The 9839-nt window shown below is 35.9% G+C and overlaps 1 non-coding gene across 1 annotated transcript; it reads right to left on the bottom strand.

The window, feature by feature from the left end:
• Window positions 1–8254: 8254 nt before the first annotated feature.
• TRNAA-UGC (transfer RNA alanine (anticodon UGC)) lies at window positions 8255–8326 on the bottom strand. The gene has a single exon. It is a non-coding gene; the product is annotated as a tRNA-Ala (tRNA).
• Window positions 8327–9839: the final 1513 nt, after the last annotated feature.

Genomic DNA, 9839 nt, shown 5'->3' with positions numbered 1-9839 from the left:
AGTAAACAGGGTGCAGATTGCCCTTAATGGTGCTTGAATTCGCTTCTCAAGAATTATGCTGTCCAGATGTGATGAATTGTGATGAATCTACGGCTACGTTTGTTGGCAAGTTTCATCATTCTGCTATGTAATTAGATTCCAGCACCATCTACAATCATTAGCCATGATTAAAAGTTATCAATGTCACATCTCCACATCCTAAATTGTTGCATTTCATAAAAGAGCCGTCGGTGACGCAGCTAGAACTTCTGCCGCCAGGGACAGTCTCTGATATTGCCGCCCGGGGTGGTCCCTGAATTTGCCCTCGCTGTTGATATATAAATAAGTAACTAAATAATGTCAAAATCAGATATGGGGAAATAAGTTGAAACTTTGTTCATTTTTAAACTTTGTTTATTTTTGAAGAAAAATTTTAATTCCAACATTTTAAAATTATTTTTACTTTTTTTTTTTTTTTTTTTTTTTTTTTTTTTTTGTTCTCAAAACCATCGATGACATTATTGAAATATGCTTGGTTGCTCTGGCTGCTGTAATGTAAACAGCATAGAAAGATTACTTGAACACAAAATAAACCTTTATAGGATTAGGAAAATAAACCTTTATTGGATCATGGCCTTACATAGTGGAAAGTTCCTCTGAGCAAACAATTTTTCTACAACATTACATATATGTTCAAAAAGTTGGTCGTAGACATATACTATCAATTACAGAAATATTTCAAATGACAGAAATATTCGTGTTTGGGCATTTTTGCAATTAAAAATGTTAATTTTATTAAAGTTACGAAATTTAACTTTTTATAGTGTCCTCCAGTCCCTTGATCCTTGCATAATATATATTTAGAGAAATTTTGTATTCATTATAAAAAAAAGCTTTGACTTCCCCGTCACAAAAATTCGCCCGATATATTTAATTCACAATTTGGGATATTTGACGTCATTTCGAACTTGCTTTGAGGGGTCGGACAGTAAATAAAGCAGAATAATTCGAAGTTGATTTTCGCCCCTGAATTTCTACTCAATAATATTCTGATGTGATTTAGAGACGATTTAGACTCATTAATTTATAATTTCGTTGCAACTTGTGAGTTAAAAGAATTTTCGTACAAATAATTTATAAATTTTCATACGCTAATATCCTTATTAAATCTTGTTACATGGCACGACGATGCGTGGGTCAAGGCCTGAAGCCCATTGCACTATCCTCTATTCAGTTCTTGCAAAATAATGTTTTCCAGAAAGGTACCCTCAGTTGTACATGGCAATCCTTTAGCATAGAAATGATACGAAGTACCCAGGTGCTTCTTAGGTCACTGAGATCTATAAATCTCACACCAATCGAGCATTTGAAATTGGCCGCCGTATATTTGATCAGCCTCAGCATCAGTGGAAGAACGAAGCTGTTGGAGAATAGTTGAAAGCATAAAGTCATCCATCCCTCAGGATCGGCGTACGGATGGTGATCCGTACGCCGATTCCATTTGTTGCTTCTTGTATTGCTTCTTCCATTGCTTCTTCACACCAAGAGGTAATTCTGCTTCCTACTGATCACTCTGCATATTAGACCGCTGTATTACTTTTTTTTAATTAAAATCGTTTAATCGTAAGTGCCTTTTCTGTCAGTCTGCCGGTTTTCCTCGCATTCTACTCACTCTCTCGTGGTGTTACATTTATTCTATTAGGCAGTGCACAGATCCCATTACATTAAATTTTAGAAGTGATTATAAGTCTAGCATAATAGCTTGCTACTGAAGGTAAGATTAATATTTTCCGCCAAAATTTATTCTTACCTATGGAATTCCTTACCTATGGAAGAAAATGTTTTGGTCCAAAAATTCGGTACTGATTTTTCAGTGAATAAGCACAAATTAGAGTCCCAACTTGACATTTTTACTGTTTTTAGATTGATGTTTGTCTGCCTATGTGTATGTGTGTGATGTTCTTATAGCAAACTTCCAAAAAATTTCCATTTTTCGCATTCAGGCTCTCTGCATTCAGAGTTGACTAGATTTTGTATAAAACTGGTCAACCCGGAAGTCTGTTAACACTAGAGGGACTTTGAGCCTAGAACTTGACGATTCCAGCTAAAGGGAAAAAGGACACTCACTGGTTTCATATATAGATACTTAACGGAGGTAATGTTTTCCGGTCGCAAAATTCCCTAGTGACTTTTCTACGAATAAGCACGAAATTAAGGTCCTAAGAACACGTTTTTACTATTTTATAATGTCTGTCTGTTCGTATGTGTGTGGTGATTTTTTCGTCCACGATAAGTCTTATATGGAACTTCTAAAAACTTCGGTTTTCCGTATACAAGTTTTCTACATTTATATAAATAATTAGATATGTTTAGATTTTGGATAAAATTGGACAATCGAAAGTGGTACTTTTCGAGAAGCTCATAACAGTCTTTCATCAACAGCCGGATGTGGTTCTTTACTTGAAGTCCGTAACAGTTTTTAATGAAAACCTGTATAATCCAAAATGTATTAGTATTAATAAGTATTAGTATTAATAACTTTTATAGCAATGAGAAGAATATATTAGATTTTGGTAACACGGATAAGCAGAAAGTGACGCTATTCTTGAAGCTCTGAAGTGACTTTCATTAAAAAAAGCGTTATAATTCAACACTTCTCAAATTTCGTATAAGTAGAAATGTGATTGGAAACAACCTATTTATAAGGATTAAATGTATTTTGGAATTATGATTGATTACAACGAGAATAAGCTCATTATGAGCACGAGCTCTCGTTAGGAATATGTTAGCCTCAATCCTCCATTCTGTGTTCGTTTCGCTTTTGTGTCGAATCACTTTTCAAATAAAGGATGCTGCCACCAAATGTTATCGCTAAGTATTTAATACAGCGAATATAAAAAGAAATGTATGGCAACACTTAATACTCTATCGCGAATTCTGAACATAGGCTGCTTTTAAAACTTTTATGGTTGTTAAATCATTAATTTGTGAATCCGAAAATCTATATGACTAGAGATATGCCACAATATTTTCAAATCAAGGACTGAAAACCGATGTGTACATGAATATGTATAATTATCATTTCTTATTGTACGGGAGAATAGACTAATAAAACATAAATAGTGTTTTTTATTAACCTAGACCATGAATTTTATAAACATATTAGGTTTTATTTACAAACATAAACTGGAAATGTTAGTTTACTTAAATCTCTTTGCTATTCTGACAAATCCATATCTTAGCATGGAATTGGCAGAAAGTTATGTGCTGAACAGATCAGACTTTTTTATTTTTAATATCCATGCACAATTTATATTAGCACACATATTGTTGCATTTTGAACACACTGTAGTATATTTTTTAAATCCTTGTTATTTTAACTTAATTTTGTAGTTTTGGGTTTCCATAATTTTCTTTAATTATATACAAGGTGGTCATGATTATATACAAGGTGGTTAATTATATACAAGGTGATCAAGGTGGTCACATTTGCACAATATATCAAATCCTAGCTGCAGGTTTGCTTAATCAATCGAAATGAAATTTCAGATATTATTATTTGAAGGTATGCTCTCGAGATTGTGATGATTTAAAGCAATAGAGCTCTCACGATTACGGTTGCAGTGAAAACCTTCCGAAATTTTTGAATGGATTTTTGAATCCACTTTTTTCATGCACAAACTGATCAGCGCATTGAGAAACCATAAATGGCGTTGGAACGATAGACGTATGACGGAAATTTCCAGCGTAAAACATTAGCAAAGATAAGCATTGTGAAGGACCAATGACAGTACAAAAGAGGTGGGGGAACCTTTTTTTTTTTTTTTTTTTTTAATTACAAGTTTTGAACGTGCACGACAACAATGACGAACATAACGTAGTAGGAGAAATCTGTATAACTTCTCGTTTTATGGCATCTTTAAGTGTTGACAAATCTCGTGGATTGGATGTGTACACTGTACATTTCAGGTAAACCCAGAACCAGAAATCCATCGGGGTGAGATCGGGGGATCACGGTGGCTAAGAAACTGAAGTTTTACGGGAGATGACTCTATCTTGAAACGTAGTACATGTTGAAAATTTGCAATTCCAGTAAAAATTTCTTTCTATGTCCTCTCTTGTCTTGGCATTGGTCCTTTACAATGCTTAGTCCTTTGCAAATGTGTTACGCCGGCAATTTCCATCATAAGTGCATCGTTCCAACGAGAAACATGTTTTTTTCAATGCATTGATTAATTTTCAATGCGTCGATCAGTCAGGAGAAGAGTGACTGTTGCCATTCAAAAATTTGAAATTTTTTCACTGTAACCGTAACCGTGAGTGCTCTATAGTCTTAAATCATCACAATCCCGATCGCATACCTTCAAATAACACTACTTGAAATTTCATTTCGATTGGTTGAGCGGATTGGCGCAAAGAGTTCACATATCGGAGAAGTATTTTTATGACCACCCTGTGCATTTTTATGACCTATGTGCTATATATACTATGGGTAAGAATATAAATTAATACCTGAAACAGACAAAAAATTTATTCTTAAAAATTTTTTATAGAAAAATGCAGATTAGATTTACTTTTGATATTTGTTTCTTTTGTGTATGTATGATAATTCAAAAGCAATGCGGATTATACTTTATCGAAATTTTGACCATTCTGTACAACATTTCAGACAGTAATTCTCAAATCAAACATCTTGTAATTTTATATTTTCGCAACGAGTATAAATCTTTCCCAAATATGAGTATAGAAACCGGGAATTATGTTGCACTAACCCATTCTTTGTGCCTAAGAAGAAACGAAAACAATATATAAAATTATATACATTGCGCAGCAATTAAGGTACTTCTAAAGAATAACAAAATACCTAACAATAAAAAATCTGATGAGGACACCACGAGATTTCCTTGTACGGCCTATTAAATTATACAGATTTTTTTTCCTGCATTTCATTTGAACTTACTTTCTCGAATTAGTCTAACATAATTAACTGAGCTCTCAAGGCAAATTGAAAACATGAAAAAGTGTAAATTTTGAAATTAAATGTCCCGCTCAATTTTTGTCGTACGAGAGTCAAACTTCTCGTAACTTTATTTTTTTTTTTTTAATTTTTTCGCAACGAGTATAAAGTTTTCCAAATATAAGTATATGAACCGAGAGACCGCATTAAAAGTTACATTTCGTTAATTATCGATTTTTTTGTTGTTGCCAAAACATGAATATTTTTGTCATTTAAATCGCTTCTGTAATTGGAAGTACATGGCTTTGAACCAATGACTACGAAAATAAAGGCTCGGTAAGGACTTTTAAGCCGGTTAAGGGGGGGGGGTTATACACACTGCTGGTCATTAAAATTGCAACACCAAGAAGGACAGCAAATACAAAAAAGATATTTATTGCACATAAACAGTATGACATGAAGACTAAATGATTATATTTATAAGCAGTTTGGAGGTTTACGGTGGTGCGAAATTAGTAGAAACAGCTCCCATCCCTGGCAGCTAAAACGGCGCTTACCCCATTAAGCATGGAGTCAAATTGGGCTTGGATGACAGAAATGGGCAACTCATTCCGTGCTGCTTCAAATCTATGCCCCACTTCATCAACAGTATTAGCTAGAGAGGTTTGACGAGCCAGTCGCTCAGCAACCAATGACCAAATGATTTCAATGTGTGAAAGATCTGGAGACCAGGCAGGGCAGCAGTCAAATACCCTGTGTATGGAGGAAGGTCAGAACACGACTTGCAGCATGTGGTCTTGTACTATCTTGTTGGAAGATGGCCTCTAGGGGCCTCGAAGATAGGGCAGAACCGCTGGAAGTAAGATGTCAGAAATGTACCCATCTGCGTTTAAATTGCCATCGAGCTGAACTAGAGATGAGCGTGTAGAGTTTCCAATGCACCCCTACGCAGTACTCCTACGTCGATATCGAATGCAACCAAGCGACGTGGGGCTCCTTGGAGCCTCCAGACTCGTATACGGCCATCAGAATACTGCACGCGAAACCGGGAAACATCTGAAAGGCGAAAATGTGGCACTCCTGTATCCAGTTTTGTCGTTTGGTGCACCAGAGATGCCATCTCTCTCTATGCTGCATTGTCACGGGATAGACGAAATAATCGTCGCCGTGCTGATAGTCCACGCTGTTGCATACGTCGACGCACCGTACGAGCTGACACTGGACGTGCTGCAGACATGTTCATTTCCTGACTAATGGTCCGTGATGTTTGGTTGTACGATTTTGCAGGGCTGACGTCGCATTATGTCTGCCCTTTCGGGCGTTAGTCATGGGAGGACGTTCAGACCCTGCCTGCAGTTCAGTATGACCCTCAGAAACCCATTGATTCCATATTCACATGATGATCATTGGATGTCGACCAGTGCGACGGGCGATATCACGGAACGATAATCCACACTCTCGATAGACAACGATCCTGCCTCTTTCGAATTCCGACACTTTGCTGGTAAGCATTTCCTCTTCTTATTCGACGCATAGCACGATATTCTGAGCAAACTCCAATCTTACACAGCGCTTTCCGAATGGGAAATCCATTGCACCTTTCTTTTATGCAATGCTTCGGATGTTGTTTCTCCCTCCTGCGTTGTCTAAATTCGCTGAAATAACTAATCATTTGCATATCTCAACTTCATCATTCCTTTCATGTGATTATTTTGACCTTCGTTAGATCATTCTTTTCTGGTGTTGCAATTTTAATGGCCAGTGATATATATATACACATTTGGTACTGCCGATTGCAAAAAAAAGGAAGATTCACAACTAGATGTTATAGTAGTTTATATATACAAATTTTCAACGTTCTACGGGTAATCATTTCTGAGTTTTGCGAAATACATACATACTTACGTACGCACAGACTTCAGAGGGGGAATCCCTTTTGAATCTATTTTACAGTTCGTTTTGAAAAAAGAGTCCTTTATTCTGTCTGTACGTACAGACGCAACGTAAAAAAAAATCGTCCAAATGGGCTCGGTAACAAGTCAAAATGGATTCCCTTTGAAATGTGATACCCCACATGTTTCACGATTACTTCCTTTACTTCGTACAAGGAAGCAAAAAGAATTTTCTTCCTTAATTTGCATTTAAATCTTTTCTTTTATTTAAAGAAAATAGTCCACGGAAATATTTTTTCGAGAGATATAAACTTCACAAAACTTAAAAAAAAAAAAAAAAAAAAAAAAAAAACCCTCAGCAAAATTAAAACTAGTTATGACATACGAAAAACATTTCCACTGTACATTTAGATGCTCATTAAATATGCATTTTAGAGTAGTCTTTTAAATGAAAGAATTAAAGGGAAATAAGGTTTTAATAGGCAGACTAATGAAACTGTGCATGCCCATAATTAAGTATATATTAACAACAACATTAGCTTCACTTATTAAAGTGATTTCAAATTAATTACGCCTAGATTTCTATTCCGCAAATGAAAATTATTTTAAGGAAACCTTTCTGATACAAAGCGCGTATGTTCATTTTCAGCACAATGAAAGAAGACCATTCAAGATATTAATATTTTTAAGAGACTTACTTTTTAAAAAACCCTATTTTGAATTTATATATACCGATTATTAATGCTTTTTCGCTTTAGAATTGCATTCTGTCATTACTTAGTTTTTCTTCCTCGAGCGATTCGTATAACTACTTCTATTATAAAAATCATACACACAACGTCTACAAAGTTTTAAGATGGAATTCATAAAAGTTGAACGCCAGAAAAGAAGAGCTTTTGTCACTGTTAAGCTTTCTACCCATAATTCCTTCTAACGCTATTCACGTCTTTTTCATTTGAGCTTTTAGATACCTTCGTAAAGATAACTTTTCGAATACTTTCCAAAGCATACTTTAAAAAAAAAAAAAAAAAAAAAAACTTTAAAAACAAAAGACATTGTTATTTTAAAAGAAAATTGAAATTTTGTCAAAATATAGCTTTTTAAGATAAAGTATGACTTTAGGAAATATAACGTTGTAGAGTCATTAGGATTTTTGAAGCAGGAGACGTGAAAAATGTACAGAGCCCTCGCCGGGACTCCGACCTGGACCTCTCGAAAACGCGCCGAGTGTGCTACCGTTACACCAAGAAGGCATGCAGAAAGGAGGAAGAAAATACTCCGCCTATTAAAGGGCGACTGGGGATTAGGGGACCCAGTCGCCAAATCCTGGTGGTGAAAAACCCTCATTTACCATCTCTTTAGTTCGGGCGCCACTGTGGAGCCATTAGGTTATTTTGAAGAAGCAGGAGACGTGAAATATGTGCAAGGCCCTCGCCGGGACTCGAACCTGGACCTTTCGGATGCAAGCCGAATGTGCTAACCATTACACCACGAAGGCATGCTGGAAGGAAAGAGGAAATACCTTATATACTCACTCCCCTTTTAAAGGGCGACTGTGGATTATGGGACCCAGTCGCCAGATCCTGGTTGTGAAGAATCATCATCCACCATCTTTGAGTTCGAGGGCCACTGTAGATTCATTAGATTATTTTTGAAGCAGGAAACACAATAAATGACCAATGCCCTCAGCGGGACTCGAACCTGGACCTCTCGAATACGCGCCGAGTGTGCTAACCGTTACACCACGAAGGCCTGCAGAAAGGAGGGAGAAAATAAGCACACTCGTATATTACATTATAAAGTAATCCATTGTTGCTAAGTCTGAAGAGTTACACTTTTACGCAGTAGGTAACTGCTTGATAATGCTATACACATTTCGAGAGCAAAATTTTATTGCTGCTGCTTGTTCAGTCTTTGAATCCACAGCATCAGATATCGGTGCTTAAAATTAAGATACATAAATAAAAAAAAAAGATGACTGATATGCTGATTAGAATTGTGCTATATGTTTACAGACTGATTCAAAGAACCGATTCATTTTAATGAGCGAATGAACGCTGACTTCTCAAAAAACAGCGGAAGCCGACGAGAGCTGTTGTTGGAATCATGCCAAGAAGGTTCTATTCCCATTTTAGGGGGGGGAGTGTTTATCTTCTAGTGTTAAATGTAAGTTTAATTTTTATCATTTCCCAATTTTTTGACAAAAATTATTTCGGATTTTTTATGTTAAATCTATGTAGAAATGTTGTTTTAGAGAATCCCAAACCAACAGTTGAAAGAAATCGGTCTAGGGAGCTCACGGTTTGATTGAGTTGGTTCTTCCGATCTCACTGCTTGTTCGATTTTTTCCATTCTTCGGAGGCCCACCACTGGCCGAACAGTAAAGTCGCTGAATATTGGTAGTTTGGTCAGGGGTTCGAAACCTGTCGAACGGGCTGGCTGCATCCCATAAAAGAGCGATTTTTCGTATCTCTAATATGCCGACCACTGCGACAATACATGGAAAGTCTTCAATTCCTTGCAAATTCTATTTAATATTTTAGAATGAAACAGGAGGTATTCGATGTATGGGCTGGGTTTATTTGGAAAAGTATTTAACTTACAAGTGTAATTTTGGATTGCGTACATAGCAAGCAAAAGAATATTACAGTTTTTATCTGAGAGAGTGAAACTAGGAGATTTCACAAGATAGCCAGCCGATTACAGTCATTTGGCGGGAAAAAAAATCTAACCTCATTCTCTCTATATATATATGTAAAAAAAATAAAGAATATGTAAAAGATTAAATTCGCAACGTAAATTTCCCTTTTCAATTCTAAAAATAGTAACCTCTCTCTGCATTGCGTCATTTCTAGATTAATCCACGACATGTGACTCTTACATAATTCTGGTGATGTAAATGGAGCTAAAATTTAAGCAGCCAATAGTAATTTTAATGTTATATTAACTATCCAATAATGTATTTTTATATTTTACGACATAATGAAGCCTTTTCTGAGCCATGAAGGATG

This window comes from Stegodyphus dumicola, chromosome X1 (assembly GCF_044657685.1).
Source record: "Stegodyphus dumicola isolate Sdum_Otavi_A_Nest chromosome X1, ASM4465768v1".
NCBI lineage: Eukaryota > Metazoa > Arthropoda > Arachnida > Araneae > Eresidae > Stegodyphus > Stegodyphus dumicola.
The sequence above is the reverse complement of the archived record's forward strand: the minus strand, read 5'-3'. Positions and strand labels throughout refer to the sequence as shown.